The sequence below is a fragment of the Galeopterus variegatus genome, unplaced genomic scaffold (genome assembly GCF_000696425.1).
Source record: "Galeopterus variegatus unplaced genomic scaffold, G_variegatus-3.0.2 Scaffold5186, whole genome shotgun sequence".
NCBI classification, from domain to species: Eukaryota; Metazoa; Chordata; class Mammalia; order Dermoptera; family Cynocephalidae; genus Galeopterus; species Galeopterus variegatus.
Window position 1 is genome coordinate 47,432 of NW_007731297.1, and position 22,994 is coordinate 70,425.

Below are 22,994 nucleotides of genomic sequence, written 5' to 3' on the forward strand. Positions count from 1 at the left end.
GCCTAAGGTCATATAAGAAGTTAGTGGTAGAATTGAGACTAGATTCTATCCTCCAGGGCTTTTTCCATGTACTGTGCCTGCCTCCCCCAAAATTCCTTGCTGGTTTACTGTCATATATATATATATATATATATCTTTTCTTTAGAATGTCATTAGTACAAAGTGAGGCCTACCTATTTTTACTTACCATCACCATCTGTGTGCACTTGTACTAGGTGCTAAGGTAAACAGAGATTATAAATCATGGTTCTCAGTCTTGAGAACCTATTAAATTAAGATGATTTTCATACATAATGATCAACAGATAAGTGTCAGATAAATGGGAAAACACAAACAGAGAATGAGAGTATGTTTTAGCAGTTATTTCCTCAGGCCCTTATCAGTCATACTTTCTCTTTCTGTCTATTTCTGTTGTGTCTTAAAGCATTCTCCTTTTAATGATCACTTGAATGGACTTTGTTAAAACTATTTTATATTTATGTGTGTGTGTGTGTGTGTGTGTGTGTGTATACACACATTTTATTGTAGCATAGTTGATTGTACATATCTGTGGGGTAGAGAGTTTAGCATCAATACCTGTGTGCAATATGTGATGGTCAAAACAGGACAATTAGTATATTCAGCATTATATAATGTAATCATTTTTCATGGCCCTTTACCAGTTTCTCCCTTATTCCCCTCCTTCCTTTCCCAGTTCTGGTAACCTCAGTTCTGTTCTCTCCTTTTTAAAGTTCAATGTATCATTGCGATTGTTGTATCTCTCTTTTTAAAATCCATTTGCTTATTTATTTTTTTAGCTCCCACTTATGAGTGATGACATGCGGTATTTCTCTTTCTGTGCCTGTCTTCTTTTACTTAACATGACTTCCCCTAAGTTAATCCATGTTGCTGTGAATAGCAGAATTTCATTCTTTTTTTTTTTTTTTTTTGTCTTTTGTCTTTTTTCCGTGTCCGGCAACGGATCGCAACCCTCAGTGTTGCCCCCGTACCGGACCGGGGACCGGCAACGGGATCGCAAGCCTCGGTGTTGCTCCCGCGCCTCGCTCAGCCAGTGAGCGGGAGCCGGTCTGTATGTGGGATCCAAACCCTCGGACAGGAGCGCCACCGCGCTTCCCAAGCGGCGCACTATCCAGTGCGCCACCGGGCCGGCCCAGAATTTCATTCTTTAATTTATGGCAGAGTAGTATTCCATGGTGTATGTATCCACATTTTCCATATCCAGTTGTCCACTCATGGACATTTAGGTTGGTTCCAACTCTTGGCTATCGTAGAGCTGCGATAAACATAGGGGTGTAGGTATACCTTCTACATGATGATTTGCATTCCTTTGGGTATATGCCCAGAAGTGGGATTGCTGGATTGTATGGCAGTTCTATCTGTGGTTGTTTGAAGAACTTCCATACCATTTTCCACAATGACTACACCAATTTACAGTCTCACCAACAGTGTATGAGGGTTCCCCTTTCTCCACATCCTCAAAAGCACTTGTTATTCTCTGTATTTTTGATAATACCCAGTCTAACTGGGGTGAGATGATATCTTAATGTGTTTTGATTTGCATTTCTATGCTGAGTGATGTTGAGGCCATTCTCCCAAAATCATTCTATGAGGCCAGCATCACCCTGATGCTAAAACCACACAAAGATACAACAAAAAAAGAAAACTATACGCCAATATCTTTGATGAATATAGATGTAAAAATCCTCAATAAAATATTAGCAAATAGAATACAGCAACACATCAAAAAAAATATGCACCATGATCAAGTGGGATTCATTCCAGGTATGCAAGGATGGTTCAACATATGCAAGTCAATAAATGTGATACATCACATCAACAAAATCAAGGACAAAAACCATATGATTATCTCAATAGATGCAGACTAATTAATAAAGACTCTCAGCAAATTAGGTATAGAATAGTATCTCAGCACAATAAAAGCTGTACATGACAAACCCACAGCCAATATCATCCTGAATGGGCAAAAGCTGAGAACTTTTTTCTCTAGGAGCAGGAAGAAGACAAGGATGCCCACTCTCACCACTCCTATGTAACACAGTATTGGAAGTACTAGCCAGAACAATCAGGCAAGAGAAAGAAATAAAGGGCTTCCAGATTGGGAAAGATGAAGTCAAGTTGCCCGTGTTTGCAGATAACATGTTCTTATACATAGAAAAGCCTAAAAACTCTACAACATAACTCTTAGAGTTTATAAATGATTTCAGTTAAGTTGCAGGATACAAAATCACATGCAAAAATCAGTAGCATTTTAATACTCCAACAACAAACTAGCATTAAAAGGAATCAAGAAAGCTAGCCCATTTACAATAGTCACACACACACACACACACCTAGGGATAAATTTAACCAAGGAGGTGAAATGAAAGAATTATACAACAATAACTACAAATCACTGTTGAAAAAAAATAAAGGGGACAGAAAAAGATGGAAAGAAATTCCATGCTCTTGGATTGGAAGGATTACCATTGTGAAAATGTCCATACAATCCAAAGAATCTCACAGATTCAATGCAATACCCATCAAAATACCAATGACTTTCTTCACAGAAATGGAAAAAAACAATCTCACCTTTCATATGGAAAAACAAAAGATACTGAATAGCCAAAGCAATCCTGAGCAAAATAAATAAAGCTGGGAGTCATAACACTACCTGACTTCAAATTATACTACAAAGCTATGGTAACAAAACAGCATGATACTGGCATAAAAACAGAGAGTTGGACCAATGGAACAGAATAGAGAACCCCAGATATCAACCTGCATGCTTACAAACTGATCTTTGAACCCAGAAATCAACCCACATGCTGACCACATACCTACAAACTGATCTTTGACAAAGGCACTAAGAACATACATTGGGGAAAAGACAGCCTCTTTAATAAATGGTGCTGCAAAAACTGGACATCCATATGTAAGAGAATGAAACTAGACCTGTACCTCTTGCCATATACCAAAATCAACTCAGAATGAATTAAAGACTTAATATAAGTCCTGAAACTATAAGACTCCTAAAAGAAAACATAGGGGAAACACTTCAGGAAGTAGGACTGGGCAAAGACTTTATGAATATGACTCCCAAAGCACAAGCAACAAAGGGAAATATAAACAAAAGAAATATCAAACTAAAAAGCTTCTGTACAGCAAAAGAAACAATTAACAGAGTGAAAAGACAACCTACAGAGTGGGAGAAGATATTTGGAAACTATGCACCGACAAAGGATTAATATCCAGGATATGCAAGGAACTCAAACAACTTAATAGTAAAAAACCCCCAAATATCTCAAAGCAAGATATACAAATGGCCAATAGACACATGAAAAAATCATTATATCTTGTCTGTGCTAAAAATCTGACCAGATAATGTTTTTTCTTTTTTCTAATACACCTGCCTGGAGACTGATACCAAAAACTTGTTGTTGGATTTTTTTTTTCAGTTAAAGAATGCTGGTTAAGAATGCTTGAAAGGGGCACACACTCTACTTTGACAATACAAATGGAAGTGTAAAAAAGGAACCTTGACGTTAAACCTGGGACTTCATGATTTTGCACATGCCTGTTATATGACTGCATCAGTTGTACTAGGCCATGAATTGGGCTAATAACATCTCTTTAAAATGCAGTGAGAGAGAGCAGAGTTGCTTGGAGACCAATCTTAATGAAGAGTAACTGATAAATTGCTGTTTGGTATATCTTCTTCTACCTCTGGCTGAACACTCACTGCTAATCAAGAAGTAGAGGTCCTAACTCCCATTTGTTTGTCCACTTGGTACTTCATTGTGGATAAGGGAAGATCACCTAGTACTTTCAGATGTTGGGGTGAGACAATATGTATACAGAAGAATGAGTGAGAACCAATGAATTCTCCAGCTTTGGAACAGCTGTCTTTAAGTAATTGTAGTAATTTATATTCTTATGTGCAAGTGTGATTGGTTTATATGATCAAAGAGCAGAGGACAGAAAGAAAATCAATGCGTAAAAGCTGCAGGTTAACACATTTTAGCTCAATATAATAAAAAATGATGATGATAATGATGACAATGATGACAACAACAATAACCAGTAGCCTTGGGAAGAAGTAAGCTTCCCATTACAAACACTTGGAAATGTTGTAGAGGACATTCAGACATTAGTTTGGCAGTGGACTTGACTTTTAAGGTCCTTTTTACCCCCTGAAATTCTCTAAGGAGTCAATAAGTCTAAGGGGAAAAGATTTTCTTACAAACTTTCTGTTGGAAATTGCATATTTCTGAGGAAATAAAAGGGCCTTTATTCTAAAAGATCGTAGCACTTATCTTGGTAGTTCAGCCTTTCCTTTATTTTTGTAATATTGCCTTTTGCACTATTTAAGAAAGAAGCTAAAATACTTTAGTCAAGTTTAAAATGTAAATGTTACAAGAGTCACACTAAACTTTTAAAAAATGAATCCTTTATTGTGAATCTCTTGAGTAAGTGTATACTTAGCTATTCTATGGGTACTTGCCATGCATGATTATAGAATGATGTGGTGATACATGTATTACACACCTGCTCTGTTTCTTCAAATTTCAGTTCACTACTGGGGAGTTAAATGACTGGACTTATCATCAAATAGCTTTTTGCACTGTCTCTCCTCTTTTCCCTTATCTATTTACTGAATGTTTGCAACTATATATGGAGAAAAGTTACGGAAGAGTGGCCTATGTGGAATGACTTTTCATCACAGACAACTGGTTTTAAAACCAAAGCATATCTCATGAGTTCCTTTAAGCAGATGCATACTATATAGGGTTTACAGAGGGGCATGGGTAGAATAAACCTAATTTGGGGCTAGATTGGGATGATTAACAAATGCAGTAGAAAGGACATGGAGGAAACTACAGCAGTGCTGTTCAATAGAAACATAATGTGAGCCAGGTGGTTTAAATTTTCTAGTAGGAGCATTTTAAAAAGTTAAAAAATATCAAGTAAAATTAATTTTAATAATACATATTATTTAATCCAATATATCAAAATATTTTCATTTCAACATGTTATTCATATAAAAATTATTAATGAGATACTTTATGGTTTTTTAACTAAGATTTTTAAAGTTGGTATGTATTTATGCTTCAACCATATCTCAATTCAGATACCATATTTCAAGTGTTTAATAGCCACATGCGGCTAGTGGCTACTGAATTAGTGCAGTTCAAAGGGACTTGTGAAAAAAGAGTGGGAAGTTCAAAAATATTAGAAGTCCAGTGAGATGAGTATTCACTTACAACATGAAGTTCTCTTTTAGTTAATGACATGTTTGGGGAGGTAGTTTATTGCAGTGATATACAGCACATAGTTTGGAATGTATTCATTTTCTGGCTCTGACACTTACTTGTGCTATGACCTTGGGCAAGTTATTTAATTGTTGTGTGCCCCAGTTTCTGTAAAATGAGGATAAATATATTTATGTTATCAGGTTGTTATGAGGATTAAATGATAAAACATGTGTAAAGTACTTGGGTGCCTGGCATATAAGTACTTAAGTATTGTTAGCTATTTATTATCATTTTTCTAAGAAAGGTGAATTGTTCAATGAGGTCAGGTTTCACAATAAGTTTAAAACAAAACAGGTCTGATTTTTTTAAAAAATGTTATGGATTCCCAAAATTATCTATGATGATTTTTAAGTAATTTATTAAATTTCAAAATGAATAAATTTGATTCCCTGTGTTTTGTATTCTTAGGGTTGAGGAAGCTTCCTGGCTTTTCCCAGAAGCATTTAAAAATAGAGGCACTAACTACAGCAGCCTTGGGCAAGGGACAACACTTGGAAATAGACAAGCCCAAAAGCCTAAGAAGGAAGAAGTTGACAAAGGAGATAGGTGGGGGGGATAAGAACATTAAACACCACAATGTGTATCATAGAACTGAGAAGGGCATGCACACACCCAGAATGGGATGCATGCTCAGAAAAGGCCTGAGAAGACCCTAAGCTTCAGCTAAACTCCATGCAGTGCACAACAGGGAGTGAAGTCTAACACTTAGTTGTAAACATCCTGGTTAAGGGTTGAAGAAGTTCCCCAACACAGAGCCAATCTGCAAAAACTGGAAAAGCATATTTTTTCTTCATCTCTTTTTTGCTTTTACTCCAGAAATTTGTGAAATCTCTGTCAAACCACTAGCTGACCACAGGTTTAGGGAACAGAGACTTCAGAGACAACACAAAACCAAGTACATGGTCTTTAAAATAGAGGTTAGAAAAGTCACTAAACAAGCAAACAATAATAATTCACAATGGGTAGCAACAACAAACCCTGGAAAAGGAGTAGAATCTGGTTTCCAGGGTTGCCACTTTATAATACTTGAAATGTCCAACTTTCAAGAAAACATTACAAGGCACATGCAAAGAAACAAAACAGTGTGGCTCACTAACAACAACAACAACAACAGCAAAATTAATAGAAAATGTCCATGAGGTAGCCCAGGCACTGGCCTTACTAGATAAAGACTTTAAATAAACTGTCTTAAATATGCTAAAAGAGCTAAAGGAAACCATGGAAAAAGGACTAAAGGAAACCAAGAGAATTATGTCTCACCAAACAGAGAATATAAATGAAGAGATAGAAAGCAGAGAAAAAAACCAAATAGAAATTCTGGAGCTGAAAAAGACAATCACTGAAATGAAAAATTCACTAGAGGTGTGGCAGTGTGTTACAGTGAGCTCTCAAGGAGAGGCAGGACACCGAGGTTTGAAGCAGGAAGTAGAGTTTATTGATGCTGGCACTGGCTCAGCAGACTCATGTCACAAAGGCTGAGCCCTGAACACAGCAGGGCTGTTTCTTTTATATTGGAATACTTTTGTCTTTTACAGCAGAGTAAAGGGTGACTTTATATGGTGATGTTTTTCTCTTGGGTGTGGAAAGTCCCAGGTGGGTAACAGCTGTAGTAGGGTGGGGCATAGCTGGGCAAACATGGGTGTCTCATTCTTCCCTTTGATGTACTGACTGTGGCCAGACATTGCCTGGTCATACAGTATTATTTTTGGGTTCTAGTTGAGTCAAGGGTTGATATTGCAATAATGAGAACATTCTGGATGTGGTTTTTTGTTCTATTATGGCCTCTAAGGAGGACATAACTGTGTGAATTACCAAAGGTAACAGGCAAGGGAGGATGAGTCGGGTGTCTATTAGAAAAAGAACCATAATAACAAGGCTTTTTAGTCCTCTAAACATGTTAAACCAGTCTCTGAAGAGGCTTTCTGGGTTTCAGTCTGATCACTTTTGCACTGGGACATGAGTCAGTTTTCTTATTTTTGTGGCTATGTTAGTGACTGTCTTTTTGTGGTCATCGATTTGTAAACAGTAGTCCAAAGAGTTAATTTTTTAACAGACTCCTCTCTCTTCTGTTAGGAGGTAGTCTAATGTCAACTGATTTTAGTAGGTGGCTCTTTTTCTTTGGGATTGTTTGTTGGCCAGTTCTAGAGCCATGGTAGTTTTCTTGGTAATTATTTATAAGACTGTCTGGAGTCTAATGATGTGGTTTAACATATAGATGGGGGTTTGGTATTCCCAGTTACTATCTTGAGTCCAGGTGGCAGAGCCATAATATTGTGCTGAGGTGGCCATTTATCTTTTTTCCAGGCTTGTTTTTTTCCCAACTTGAGGGACAGTTTGGACCTCAGGTCATCATATGGGGGGATTCCCAGTTGTGTGTCTCAGTTCTGGGGCAACAGAAAGAAGTCTGGTTAAATAATTTCTAGAGTGTAGTATCTATTCTAACTGGGGGGAACATGGGTATAAGCCCTTCTTCCACAGATCCACAAGAGCCTTTCAGGTGTTCTCCAAGTTTTAGGGTCTGTAGAATTTAAATTTTTCTAGTACTGGTTGATTTTTGGAATTCTCTGGAAGGGCCAAGATCCTGTGTAGTTTGTTAGTTGAGGGTAATTGGGGTTTGGTGTGCAGGATTGGTTGTGGGACATCTCAGTGGTCAGAGGTTGGGCCCAGTACTGAGTGGTGGCATCAGGCCACCAGGTATAGGAAGTTTTATTTAAAGAGCACACCTGTTGGCAAAAGGTTTTGCCAACCCATTGAGTGAAATCCTGGCCTTGTCTATTTAGGCAATTTTGTCTTATGACTTTTGAGGACAGGACCCAGTTGTGGGGGTGGCGGAGGCCCATGGGACTATGGTCTTGATATATAGGAGGACTTTGGGAACCTCTAGGCTAGATTTTTTTCTATGGCCAGTATTTATTCATTAGGGATCCCCCACATATCTAACAGTTTGACACATTTAGGGTTTGGGCTATGTTTTCTGTCAGGTGTATGAACAGGTTTTGGCCGACCATGGGGTGTCTCAGAGGGAGATTCTGGGTCTGTTGTAGAGACTGAGGGATGGGCCTGTGGGGGGAGGAGTTCTGGGAGAAGACCCAGTGGTGGGTATCAGGAATTGTTCTCATATTTGGTCAGGTTGTGGGTTTTCACAGTAAAAGAAAACTCCATTTGACCTTCAGGTACGCCAGACTTCAGTTTTATCAGACAGAAGGCAGTGTTGTTGGTTCTTCTTTTTTTGGGAGGGGGGAGCCCTGGGGGAGAGATCTTGGCATCCACAGTTAGGTATCCAATTGTTACTATCTAAAAGGGCCAGAAAGTCAAGCAGTGGACCAGGTGAGGGGTGTGTACCCCAACCAGTGGAGTCTCCGACAGAGACCCCAAGGGTCAACATCAGGAGGTGTACTAGTCTAGGGTCCATGTTTCTGTGGGGGATCTAGTTGGGGAAACGTATAGCCTGTTTGGGGTCCCTGAATTTGTTAACAAGGGTAAGAGATGATGTCATACACACAACTGAAAAGTAAAATAAAGAAGAATATCACTGGTCCCAGAAAGTAAGTCCAGTAACCTCAGCAGTAGCAAAATTTTTTATTTTTTTGTGTGGAGATCCTCAGGCTTTTGCCATGTGTAGACTAGTCAGTCCCCAGAGTGACTAGAGTAGGGCTGTTGCCATCTGGGGTCTCTGAGGTGGTTTCAGGTCCCTTATTCTGGAGAGTTAACTTGTAGGGTGATGTGGGATAAGGAATGTAGTCCCAAGTAGTCATGTCTGGTTTGAGCCTGTTATGATGTACCACGGAGTGGCTTCAGTTACTTGACTGTAGTAGGGGTAGACAATAAGACAGTCAAAGGTCCCCTCTACAGGGGTTAGAGTGGCTGTACATTCTATTCTTTCACCCAAATAGAGGTTTCTGGTCTGTAGGGATGTATAGGGGGATTAAGGCTAACCAGGAGTCATTCTCTTACCCACTGGTGAAGGGCCCACATGATTTTTCTTAGAGTTAAGAGTTGTTGTAAAGTCACATGTCCAACTTCCATCAGGTCATCATGAATAGTCTTGATGAGAGGGGGAGGCCTTTTATGTAGGATTTCAAAGGGGGAGAAGTCCGTGTGCTTGGTGGGTGTAGATCAGATCTGGAACAAAACCATGGGGAGGATCTTGTCCCGGTGGAGGTGAGTTTCTTGGCGTAACTTCTTAAGGTGAGTTTTTATAGTTCTGTTCATGTGTTTGGCCATTCCTGAACTTTGGGGTTAATAGGCAGTGTGTAGCTTCCAGGTAATTTTTATTTTTATTTTTTGACCGGTAAAGGGATTGCAACTCCCGGCACGGTGTGGTCTGCACCACGCTCAGCCAGTGAGTGCACCGGCCATCCCTATATAGGATCCGAACCCACGGCCTTGGCGCTACCAGCGCCGCACTCTCCCGAGTGAGCCACGGGGCGGCCCGTCCAGGTAATTTTTAAATTCTGGACTAGTAGTTGAAGAATTTCAGTTACAAATGGTGGTCTGTTCTCAGATCCAATAACTAATGGCAGTCTAAATCATAGGATGATTTTTTGTAGGAGTATTCCGGCCATTTCATGAGCCTCTTTGGTTCAGATAGGAAAGGCTTTAACCCAACTGGAATAGGTGTACGCCAAGACAAGAAGATACTTATAGTCTTGTACCTGGGGCATCTCAGTGAAGTCTGTTTCAAGGTTTTCAAAAGGAGTTGTACCCATGGCCTGATTTCCCAGAGGGACACTTGAGTATGACATGGGGTTATTGTGTGTATATAATGTTAATCATGAGGAGATGGTCTGGATCAAACTGTCAAGATGTGGAATATGGAAGTAGTGACCTAAAGTGGTTTTGGACACTGTGTCCAAGATGGGAATCTTCATGGAACTGTTTAATTACCACTGGGGCCAGGGTATTAGGGATAACAACTAGTCTATTAGTGAGTTTCCACCATCTTTCCGTGAGAAGTGTTTCATGTTCTGTTTTGAGTCAGGTTACCTCCTGGGGCATGTAAGTAGGAGTCCAGTGGGGTAGAGAAGTTGGGAGTAGGGGGGCTACTAGTTTTTATTGGCCTCCTGGCATGAGAGGCAGGCCTGCTGCGGCTAATTTGGCTGTTTGGCCCACCTTGTGCTTTCCTTTGGCCTGGGAACTATTTCTCTTTTAGTGGCCTTTACAGTGTATGACTGTCACCTTTTTAGGAGTTTAAACTGTTTTTAGAACTTCAAGGATCTCTTTTTGGTATTTTACGTTTTTGTCTGTTGAGGTGATTGAGTCTCATTCTTTGTGTAAGGCTCAGTGTGTGTGGAGGGTAGTAAAGGTAAACTTGGAGTCAGTGTAAATGTTGACTTTAGTTCTAGTCACCAGCTGTAAGGCACAGGTCAGGGTGATTAATTCAGCTTTCTGAGCTGAGGTCCCTGTAGGCTAGGCCATGGCTTCAATGGTGGGGTCAAGAGTGACTACAGTATATACTGTCTGATGTTGGCCATTGATGACAGAGTTGTTCCCATCTGTGTAGTATTCAACATTGGGGTCTGGGAGGGGCTAATCTTTGAGGTCCAGTCAGCTGGAGAATACTTCATCGAGCACTTCTATGTAATCATGATCTGGGTTCCAGGCCTGAGTGGCAACAGTGTAGCAGGATTGAGAGTTATAACCGTTTGCAGGTGTATGTGAGGATTTCCACATAACATCCCTTGATGCCTAGTTATTCGAACACTGGTGAGCCAGTAATGCCCTTTAGAATCCAGTAGGGTGAGGACAGCATGGGGCACTCATATGGTGGTTTCTTGTCCCAAGGCTAACTTGTCAGCTTTGGTAACTAGAAGGGCCATGGCCGCTACTGCCTGAAGACAGAGCAGCCAGCCCTGGGCCATTGTGTTTAGCTGTTTTGAAAGGCATGCCACTGTGTGGTGCCAGGACCCCAGAAGCTGAGTTAGAACTCCCCCCATAATACCCTGTCTTTCACGGACATATACAAAGAAGGGTTTTTCTAAGTTAGGTAGTCCCAGTCCTGGAGCACTTGCAAGCACCATTTTTATATCCATGAAGGCCTTTTGTTGAGCTGTTTCCCAGATTAGGGGTTCCTTCCCCCCTCCCTTTGGTGGTTTCATATAGAAGTTTGTCTAGTACTGCAACGTTGGGGATCCAGATCCTGCAGAATCCCACTTCCCCCAGGAACTCATGAACCTGTCTTCATGTGCTGAGGGTCAGGATGTAACAGACAGCCTGTTTACACTTTGGCCCCAGTTGGCATTGTCCTTGAGAGATATGGAACCCCAAATATTTGACTTTTTCATGGCATATTTGGGACTTTTTCTTAGATACCTTGTATCTTTTTTCCCAAAGTAGGTTGAGGAGGAGTTCAGTCCCTTTTATACATTCTTGGAGAGTTTTTCCTGTCAGCAACAGGTCATCAACGTATTGGAGCAGAGTACATCTACTTTGTTTGACCAGGAAAGCATGTAGGTCAGAAGCCAGGCTCATGCCAAAAATGGTTGGGGAGTTCTTGAATCCCTGAGGCAACCATGTCCAAGTTAATTGTCCTTGGGTTCCTTCAGGACTGTCCCATTGGAAAGCAAAGATGGGTTGACCTTCAGGGGCCAGTCTGATGCAGAAAAAGGCATCTTTAAGGTCTAAACAGGTAAAGTAAGCAGTGTCAGCAGGGATTAAGCTCAGAAATGTGTATGGATCAGGAACGTCAGGGTGTAGGGTGATGGTTGCTTGATTGACTGCCCTGAGGTCTTGTACCAGTCAGAATATATTGGTCCCTGGCTTTAGAACTGGCAGTAGGGTGTGTTCCAGGGGGACTGGCATGGCCTTAAGAGACCTACCTGAAGAGTCTGTCAAAATGTTTTTGGACCCCATGTTGAGCCCATCAGGGGATAGGGTATTGTTTTTGTCAGACTGGTGATGCCCCTGGTTTCAGTTCCACGAGGACTGGGGGAATGTCCTTGGCCAGACCTAGTGGGTTGTCTTCAGCCCAGACTCTGGGCACTCAGAAGGGAAGCTCCAACAATGTTGGTGTCATGGCCTCAGACTAAACAATCACCAGTCTTCCCCCTGGGGGACAGTGAGGGACAGAACATTAGCTTCTGAATCTCCCAGAGTTAGGGATACTTCTCTGGTCTTTGAGAAAGTTATTTGGGCCTGTAACTTAGTAGATCTCATCCAAGTAGGAGTATTGGACAGTTGGACAGGTAGAGAAGCTCATGAATGACCTCTCTTTTTCCTATGTTGTTTCCTAAGCAGTAAGAAGGTGTGTTTCTGTCGGCTCCCTGTGGATCCAACTATGGTAGTCTGTTTCCAAGAAAAAGGGCCAAGAGACTGTGTGACTACCGAATGTTCAGCTCCAGTATCCACCATGAAATTTATGGGTTGGCCCCCTTCCATTATTTGGACCAAGGACTCCTGGGGGCCCAGGGGAAGGGAGCCTGGTCAGTCCTATTCACTTTCATATTGTTCAAGTTCAGCCAAGCTGATGGAATCTTGCTGGGGTGCCTTGGTGGCTGGTTTGCCTGGGTTGTGATATCCTTGGAAGGTCTGTCACCTTTTGGGGGGCTGGAATTGGGCTTTAATGGTGGTTGGGTGTTGGGGACATTTATTTTTCCAATGTCCATCTTCATGACAGTAGGCACATTTGTTGGGCCTCAGAAATGGCCTTGGACCAGGAGTGCCCTGTGGCTGTTTTCTGGTTGGTCTTTGGCCCCAGGGCCCTTTTAGGGTCCTGACTTTTCAACTAGTGCAGCAGCTAGGAGGTCCATCTTCTTTTTCATTTTCCTGTCTGCCTCGTGACAGGCCTCCTGGTCCCAGTTGACGAACACTTTAGTTGCAATTTCTAGGAATTGAGTAACATTGACACTGGCAAATCCTTCCGGTTTTCATAGTTTCCAGTGGATATCCCCCTTTGCTTGTCCAACAAAAGTGGCATTAACCATGCTCTGGTTCTCAGGCTGTTAAGGATCAAAGGGCATGTAGAGGCAGAATGCTTCACAGAGCCTTTCATAGAACTGACTAGGGCTTTCAACTGGCTTTTGGAGGACCTCAGAGATCTTCTTCATGTTGGTTGGCTTTTTCCATCCTTCTTTTAAGCCTCCCAGAAGAGCCTCTTGGTATCATCACAGCATCTGTAGGCTCTGGTCTGTGTTGGGGTCCCACAGTGGATACTCATTGGGGAAATGGGTATGGGCATATGCTTGGGCATTTAGTGTCCCAGCCAGGGCATGGTCTTGGAGCAATTTTAGAGCTGCCTGCCTGACTCAGCACTGCTCTTCTGTGTTGAAGAGGGTCATAAGGAGCTGCCTGCAGTCTATCCAGGTGGGCCAGTGAGTTTGGACTATAGACTGGACCAGATCAAACATAGCCTGGGGATTTTTGGTATATGAGGGCATATGGTGTTTCCAATTCAGAAGATCAGTCATTGTGAACAGCTAATAGATGAAGGTGGGATTTCCCCCCTGCAGGCCTCCATTTTGATCATAGTATAGGGGACCTCAAGTCTCTTGGAGTGGCATCTGGAGAGCTGTCCCCCATGGTGACCCAGTTGAAGACTGGGCCCAGCTTGCACCATATGGAGTCAAAAGGTAGGTGGTGGTAGGGTCTCTGGTAGATGTGGGGGGCAAGGTTGTCCCACCTGATGGACCAGAAGGAGATGTTGGCAACACTGCTGGAGTGGAAGGCAGCAATGGGGGCTGTGGGGGAGGTGGTGCAGTTGGCCCAGTCATGTAGGGAAGTGGCAGATCCTCTGGATCTGAGGACATGATGGCTAGCTTGGGGACCACATGCAGTGGTTGCCTCTGGGGGTGATTTTGACCTGGGACTGATGTTGATTGGGCCAGGAGGATTTGGCAGTGTTTTTTCATGCAGGCCTTTAACCAGAAGGGTGGAGAATGAACTAAGTCTTCCCAAGAATCAGTGTAGGGGTATTAATCAGGGTGACCCTGCTGGCCAGTCTGCTGGCCAGTAATAACCCATCTGACTTGACAGATAAGGGGGAGGTCAAAAGACCCTTCAGAGGGCCATCCTACATTAAAAGATGGCCAATCTATTTCACAGAATGTCCTGAGTTCATCAGGAGATAATTTGACACCATAGTCACCAGAGAAGCTCTTTTTGAAATTCTTTAGCATACAGGCAAGGGGAGTTTGTTTGCTGGGTGTTCCTCCTATATTCTCCTGCCCATGACTGGTGTTGCAACAAACACTCTCCTCAATTACTTTGTCTGTCTCTGGCTGTTCACCTCTCGGTGATATCTCAGGCATCTCTTGGCTTTGGTAAGACGGTATAATCCCCCATCAGGATCTCTCTTGAGAGAGTCAACCTTAGTCATATGAGGTCTGCCACAGACCCGCAGATCAGGACTCCACACTCAATTCATTCACTCAAATATAGTCACACACATTCATTCACCACCCAGAAATTACTGAAATCCTGACTGGAGAAAGTGGTTTCCTCCATGGGATAGAGTACTAAGACATTCCCCCCTTTTGGGAGTTGATGAGGCTCCCTTTCTACTCTCCTGAGAGAAGGAATCTGTTGGGACCCAGGCCCTTACCTTGTCTGCTGGGCGGAGCTCCCCATCTGATTCCTGTGCCTCTTTGGGTTCTGTTGTGCTCAGAACACGTCCATCAGGCAAGGTTGTTCCCACTCATGGAGAACTCTCCACTGGTGCCCGACTGCAGTCTGCATTGCCAAGTGTCCCAGGGGCCAAGACCCAGAGACAAGGGAGGCAGTCAAGCCACCATCTCTATCATCCTGGATGAGCCCCCAGAAATGTGGCAGTGTGTTACAGTGAACTCTCAAGGAGAGGCAGGACACTGAGGGTTGAAGCAGGAAGCAGAATTTATTGAGGCCAGCACTAGCTCAGCAGCCTCATGTCACAAAGGCTGAGCCTCGAACACAGTGGGACTGTTTCTTTTATATTGGAATACTTCTGCCTTTTACAGTGGAGCAAAGGGTGACCTTATATGGTGGTGTTTTTCCCTTGGGTGTGGAAAGTCCCAGGTTATCAATGGCTTCAGTAGGGCAGGGTGCAGCTGGGCATACATGGGTGCCTCAGAGGAGTTCAACAGATTTGAGCAGGCAGTACAAAGAGTCAGTGAACATGAAGACAAGTCAATTGAAATTATTCAGTCTGGGGAGCAGAATGAAAGACTAATGAAGAAAAATAAACAGAGCCTAAGAGACTTGTAGGACACCATCAAATGTACTGATATACACATAATAGGACTTCCAGAGGTAAAGAAAAGAGAGGGAGATGCAGAAAAAAATATTTGAAGAAATAATTGCTGAAAACGTCCCAAATTTGATAAAAGAAATTAATCTAAACATCCAAATAGTGCAACAAACTCCACATAGAATAAACTGAAGTATATCCACACTCAGATACATCATAGTCAAACTGTCAAAAGCCAAAACCAAAGAGAAAATCTGAAAGCAGGAAGAACAAAGTGAATCTTTGCATACAAGGAATACTCAGTATGACTAACAGCAGATTTCTCTTCAGAATCCATAGAGGCCAGAAGGCAGTGAGATGTCATATTTAAAGTAGTGAATGAAAAATATTTGTCAACCAGGAACTCTATATCCAGCAACACTACAAAAACTGAAAGAGAGAATCAGACATGCCCAGATAAACAAAAACTGAGGGAGCTCATCACTAGAAGAACTGCTTTATAAGAAATGCCAAAGGGAAAAATGTAAAGGCCCTAACTGTAATTTAAGCCATACAGAGAAACAAAGAACACTGGTAAAGGTAACTACATAAGTAACTACAAAAGACAGTAGTATTGAATTTTTGGTTTTTAACTTTTATTTACTATACAATTCAAAAGACAAATAAAACAATAATGATAAATCTATATCAAGAGGCACACAATGTATAAAGATGTAACTTGTGACAATAAAAACATAAAGAGGGAAACAACGGTAAAGGACAGACTTTTGTATAGTATTAAACTAAGTTGGTATTAATTCAAACTTGATTATTATAAAGTTAACATGTTAATTGTAATACCCATGGTTACTGAAAAAACTAAAAAATATACTGAAAATGAAATGAGAGAAAATCAAAATGGGTATACTAGAAAAAAATTAGTTAATGAAAAAAGAAGACTATGAAACAACAATGGGATACCACTGCACACCTATTAGAATGGCAAAACTCCAGAACACTGACCACACCAAATGCTGGCAAGAATGTAAAGCAACAGAAACTCTCCTTCACTGCTGATGGGAATGCAAAAGTAGTTCAACAACTTCGGAAGACAGTTTGGTGGTTTACTTTAAAACTAAACACCCTCTTGCCATACAATCCAGCAATTACATTCCTTGGTATTTACTCTAAGGGGCTGAAAACTTATGTCCACACAAAAACCAACATCAAGATGTTTATAGCAGCCTTATTCATAATTGTCAAAACTTGGACACAACCAAGATTTCCTTCAGTAGAAGAATGGATAAACTGAGTTATATCCATGTATATGCAATGGAATAGCACTCGGTGTTTAAAAAAAAAAGAAGAAGAAAAAAGAAAAGAGCTATCAAGCCATGAGAAGACATGAAGGACTCTTAAATGCATATTACTAAGTGAAAGAGGCCTATTTGAAAAGGCTACATACTTTATGATTCCAACTATATGACACTCTGGAAAAAGCAAAACTATGAATATAGTAAAAAAAGTCAGTGGTTTCCAGGAGCTATGTGGAAGGGAGGAATAAATAGGTGGAGTACAGATGATTTTTATGGCACTGAAAATAATCTATATGATACTAGAATGGTAGATATGTGTCATTATACATTTGTAAAAACCCTAAGTCTGCAACACCAAGAGTGAATGTTAATGTAAACTGTGGATTTGGGGTGATGATGTGCCAGTGTAGTTTCCTTGATTGTAACAAATGTGCCATTCTGACGTGGGATGTTCATAATGGCTGTGTGTGGGTGGTGGGCAGGGCACTCTTTTTATGTGAACTCTCTATGCTTTCTGCTCAATTTTGTTGTGAACCTAGAACTGCTCTAAAAAAATAAACTTTATTTAAAAAATCTTTTAAAGACAATAAGGGAGAAATGGAAATACAAAAAAGGTATAGGACATAAAGAAAACGAATACCAAAATGGCAGAAGTAAATCCTGTTTTAGTCTGTTTTGTGTTGCTATAACAGAAATACCTGAGACTGGGTAATTAATAAAGGAAAGAGGTTTATTTGGCTTACAGTTCTGGGACAGCTGCATCTGGCATGGGCCTCGGGCTGCTTCTACTCATGGCAGAAAAGTGGCAGGCAGCTGGTGGGTACAAGCAGATCACATGGCGAGAGGAAGCAAGAGAGAGGAAGCAAAAGAGAGAGAGAAGGTGCCAGGGTCTTTTTAAGCAATGAGCTCTCACAGGAACTAATAGAACGAGAACTCACTCATTAATCCCCTCTCCCCCAGGGAGAACATTAATTCATTCACGAGGGATCAGCCCCCATGACTTAATCAGTTTCCAACACTGCCACATTGGAGATCAAATTTCCACATGAGTTTTGGAGGGGACAACACATCCAAAGTCCATCATTCCAACCCTGGCCCCCCAAAACTCATGTCACTCTCACATACAAAATACAATCATTCTATCCCAACAGTCCCAAAAGTCTTAGCTTGCTCCAGCACCAACTTATAAGTCCAAAGTCCAAAGTCTCATCTGAGACCAAAAGCAAAAGTCCTTCCAGCTGTGAACCTGTAAAAGTCAAAACCAAATTTATCTACTGCCAAGATACAATGGTGGAAAAGGCATTGGGTATACATTCCCATTCCAAAAGGGAGGAATAGGCCAAAAGAAAGGAAAAACAGGCCCCAAACAAGTCCGAAACCCAGCAGGGCAAACATTATGTCTTAAAGCTCCAAAATAGTCTTTGACTCCAAGTCCTGCATCCTGGGCACAACTGGGCATTTGGGCCCCCAAAGCATCAGGCAGCCTCCTTCCCACAGCTCTGCCAGGCACAGCACAGTGGGCCGTGCTGGTGCCCGTGGCTTTTCCAGGCCTGCATTGCACGTTGCCAGTGGCCCTGCAGTTCTGGGGTCCTGCCGGCAGCCCCGCTGCCTTGGCTCTACTAGACATTTCCTTGGTGGGGGCTTTCTGTGGGGGCTCTGACCCCACATTCCTGCTTGGCATTGCTCTAGTAGATGACTTCTGCAGTGGCTCCGCCCCTGAGGCAGGTCTCTGCCTGGGCCCCAGGCCTTTCCATACATCCTCTGGAATCTGGGTGGAAGCTGCCATGACTCCACTGCTCTCACATCCTGCCAGCCTGCAGACTTACCACAACGTGGATGCCACCGAGGTTTCAGACCTGTACTCTCCAGGGGTGCTGCACGAACCACACTTGGGGCCACTCTAGCCAGAGCAGGTGGGATACAGGGAGCAGGTTCCCAAGGGCAGCTGCACCCCAGGTCTGTCCTCTGGGACAACTCAGTCCTTCTAGGCCTCAGGGTCTGTGATGGGTGGGGCACCCTTCCACACTTCTGAAATGCCTGCAGGGCTTTCCTCTCATTTTCTCCGCTATTAGCATCTGGCTGCCTCACCTCCAAGATAATGTCTTCAGCAACCAGTTTATCTTCTTCACCCTTGCGTTGTGGGCTGGCTCTCTGCTTCTTTACTGCTTCTTTACCGCACGGCCAGGCTGCAAATTTTCCAAACCTTTATGCTCTGCTTCCCTTTTGAATTCTGGCTTTACATCATGATTTTGCTGCCATAACTAAGAGTAGGCTCTTAAAAGCAACCACGCAGTTTCCTTAATGCTTTGCTGCTTAGAAATTTCTTTAGCCAAATGCTCTAGTTCATAACTCTTAAGTTCCAACTTCCACAAAGTCCAAGGGCATGGACACAATGCAGCCAAATTCCTTGCTATGGCGTAGCAAGGGTTATCTTTTGCCCAATTCCCAATATGTTCCTCATTTCTATCTAAGACCTCATCATCCACACGGCCTTTACTGTCCACATTTCTATCAACATTCTGCTCACCACCACATAAGTCTCTAAGACATTCCAAAATTTCCCTAGTCTTTTTCTCTTCTTCTAAGTCCTGCAAACTCCTCCAATCTTTGCCCATTACCCAGTACCAAAGCTGCATCCACATTTTCAGGTATCTGTTTAGCAATGTCCCACTCCTTGGTACCAATTTTCTGTTTTAGTCCGTTTTGTGTTGCTATAACAGAATTATCTGAGACTGGGTAATTTATAAAGAAGAGAGGTTTATTTGGCTTACGATTCTGGGACAGCTGCATCTGGAATGGGCCTCAGGCTGCTTCTACTCATGGTGGAAAAGTGGCAGGCAGTTGGTGGGTACAAGCAGGTCACATGGCGAGAGGAAGCAAGAGAGGAAGCAAAAGAGAGAGAGAAGGTGCCAGGGTCTTTTTAAGCAACGAGCTCTCACAGGAACTAATAGATTGAGAACTCACTCATTAATCCCCCCTCCCCCAGGTAGAGCATTAATCGATTCATGAGGGATCAGCCCCCATAACTCAATCGGTTTCCAACACTGTCACATTGGAGATCAAATTTCCACATGAGTTTTGGAGGGGACAACACATACAAATTCCATCACCTTCCTTATCACTACTTTAAATATAATTGAATTAAACTCTCCAGGCAAAAGGTAGAAATTAGCAGAACGAATTGAAAAAATGACCAAAATATATGTTGTCTACAAGAGATTAACTTTAGATTCAAACACATAAATAGGTTAAAAATGGAAACCTAGAAAAAGATATCCTAGAAATAGTAACCAAAAGAAAGCTAGGGTTACTATACTAATATCAGACAAAATAGATGTTAAGTCAAAAATTGATAACAAGAGACAGTGAAGGCTATTATATATCGATATGGAGGCTAATCTATTAAGAAAATGTAGCAATTATAAACATATAAACACCTAACAATAGAGCCCCCAAATATAGAAAGCAAACACTGACAGTATTGAAGATATAGACAGTGTTACATTAATAGTTGGAGACTTCAATACCCACTCTTAACTGTGGACAGAAAAACTAGACAGAAGAACAATAAGAAAACAGAGGACTTGAATAACACTATACACCAAATAGACCTAATAGGCATATGTAGAACACTCATCCCAGCAACAGCAGAATACACATTCTTCTCACATGCACGTAGAATATTATCCAGTATAGACCACATGTTAGGCCATGAAACAAGTCTTGATAAATTTAAAAGGATGAATTCATACAAAGTATTTTCTCTGACCACAATAGAATGAAACTAAAAATCAGTAACACAATGAAAACTACAAAATTAAAAATAATACACTCTTAAACAATCAATGGGTCAAAGAATAAATTACAAGTGGAATTAATTACAAAATACTTTGAGATGAATGAAAACAAAAACACAACATATCAAATCCTATGGAATGTAGTGAAAGCACGATACTTACAGCTGTAAATGTCAACATTAATGTAGTTAATGTTAATTAATCCACATTAATTAATGTAGTTAATTAGTTTAAAAGGAACAAAACTCCCAAATGAATGACCTAACTTTACACCTTGGGGAACTAAAATAGAAGAACTAAACTGAAAGCTAGCAAAAAGAAGTATGTAATAAATATTAGAGGAGAAAAATGAAATAGAGAACACAAAAACAGTAAAATCAATGAAACCAAAAGTTGAGGGACCTTGAGAAGAGCAACAAAACTGAGAAACCTTTAACTAGACTGAACAAGAAAAAAAGAAAGAAGACTCAGCTTACTAAAACCATAAATATAAGTGGAGACATTACTAAGAACTTGCAGAAATAGAAAGGACTAGAAAAGAATACTATGAACAATTGTATATAAACAAATTAGATAATCTAGATGAAATGGAAAAATTTCTAGAAACACACAAACTATCCAAACTGACTTGAGAATGCTGCCAAGGACTGGAGGCAGAGGGAAATGGGGAGTTATTAATCAGTGGGCATAAAGTTTCAGTTAAGCCAGATGTATGAACACTAGTGATCTGTTGTACAACACTGTATCTATAGTCAACAGTAATGTATTGTACACTAAAAATTTGTTAAGAGAGTAGGTAGGTCTTAAGTGTTCTTACCACAATGAAGTAAAATGAAATGAAATGAAATAAAATAAAGTAACATAAAATAAAATAAAACAAAACATACATCTGAACAGACTTTTAACAAGTAAAATGATTGAATCAGTAATAAAAAACCTCCTAACAAAGAAAAGCCAAGACCAGATGATGGCTTCACTGGTGAATTCTACCAAACATTTAAAAAGGAATTAAAACCAATCCTTTCAAACTCTTAAAAACAAACATTGAAGAGGAGGTAACACTTCCTAACTCATTCTACAAGGCCAGCATTATCCTGATACTCAGGCTGGATAAAGACATTATAAGAAAAGAAAAGTGCTTAAAAATATCTCTCATAAATATAGATGTAAAACACCTCAAGCAAATACTAGTAAACAGAATTCAGCAGCATATTAGAGAATTCTACATTATGATCAAGTGGGATTTCTCCAAGAAATATAAGTGAGGTTCAACAAACACAAATAAATCCTGTAATACACCATACTAATAGAATGAAGGGGGAAAAAAAAAAAACCCTCACATGATCATCTCAATTGATGTTGGAAAAGCATATGACAATATTTTAGATACTTTAAAGAAAAAGTGCTATAGAAATTAGTAATAGAAGGGAACTTCCTCAAATTGATAAAAAGGCACTCATGGCAAACCTGCAGCTAACACTATACTCAATGGTGAAAGACTAAATGCTCTCCCCCTAAGACCAGGAACAATTCCAGGATCCCTGTTTTCACAGCTTCTATTCAATATTGTACTGGAAATTCAAGCCAGTGCAATTAGGCAAGAAAAAGAAACAAAAGTCATCCAAACTGGAAAGAAGTATTGGAATAAATGATCTTTATTGGTAAATGACAAGATTTTATGTATAGACAATTCTAAAGAACCCACAAAAAAAACTTTTAGAGCTGATTAAAAATTTAGCCCAATTGTAGAATATAGGATCAACACCCCCAAATCAGTTCTATTTCTATATACTAGCAATGAACAATCAGAAGAGGAAATTAAGAAAATGATTCCATTTACAATAGCATCAAAAAGAATAAAATCTTTAGGAATAAATTTAACCAAGGAGGTTCAAGACTTAAGCACTTAAAATTACAAAACACTGTTGAAAGACCTAAATAATGGAAAGGCATCCCATGCTTATGGATTGGAAGACTTGAGTTAAGCTAGCAATTCTTCCCAACACAATATGCAGGTTTTGCGCAATTCCTATCAAAATCCCAACTACCATTTTTGCAGAAGTGGAAAAACTGAACCTAAAATTCATATAGAATTGCAAGTAACCCTGAATAGCCAAAACAATTTTTAGAAAGAAAAATAAAGTTGGAGGACTCACACTTCTTGATTTCAAAATTTATTACAAAGGTACAGTAATCAACACAGTGTGGTACTGGCAGAAGGACAGACAAATAGTTCAATGGAAACAGAGTTGAGAATCCAGAAATAAATGCAAATATCTATGGTCAATTGATTTTTGACAATCATGCCAAGACTATTCAGTGGGAAAAGATTAGTCTTGTCTACAAATGGTGCTGGGACAACTAGATAGCCACATGCAAAAGAATGAAGCTGGACTCCTACCTCATACCAAATACAAAAATTAACTCAGAA

The 22,994-nt window shown here is 40.8% G+C and overlaps 1 protein-coding gene across 1 annotated transcript in view; it reads right to left on the reverse strand.

Annotated features, from left to right (window-relative positions):
* Positions 1 to 22,994, reverse strand: part of LOC103604500 (palmitoyltransferase ZDHHC15-like) — a 30,044-nt gene that overhangs the window by 1,819 nt on the left and 5,231 nt on the right. The window lies entirely within an intron of this gene.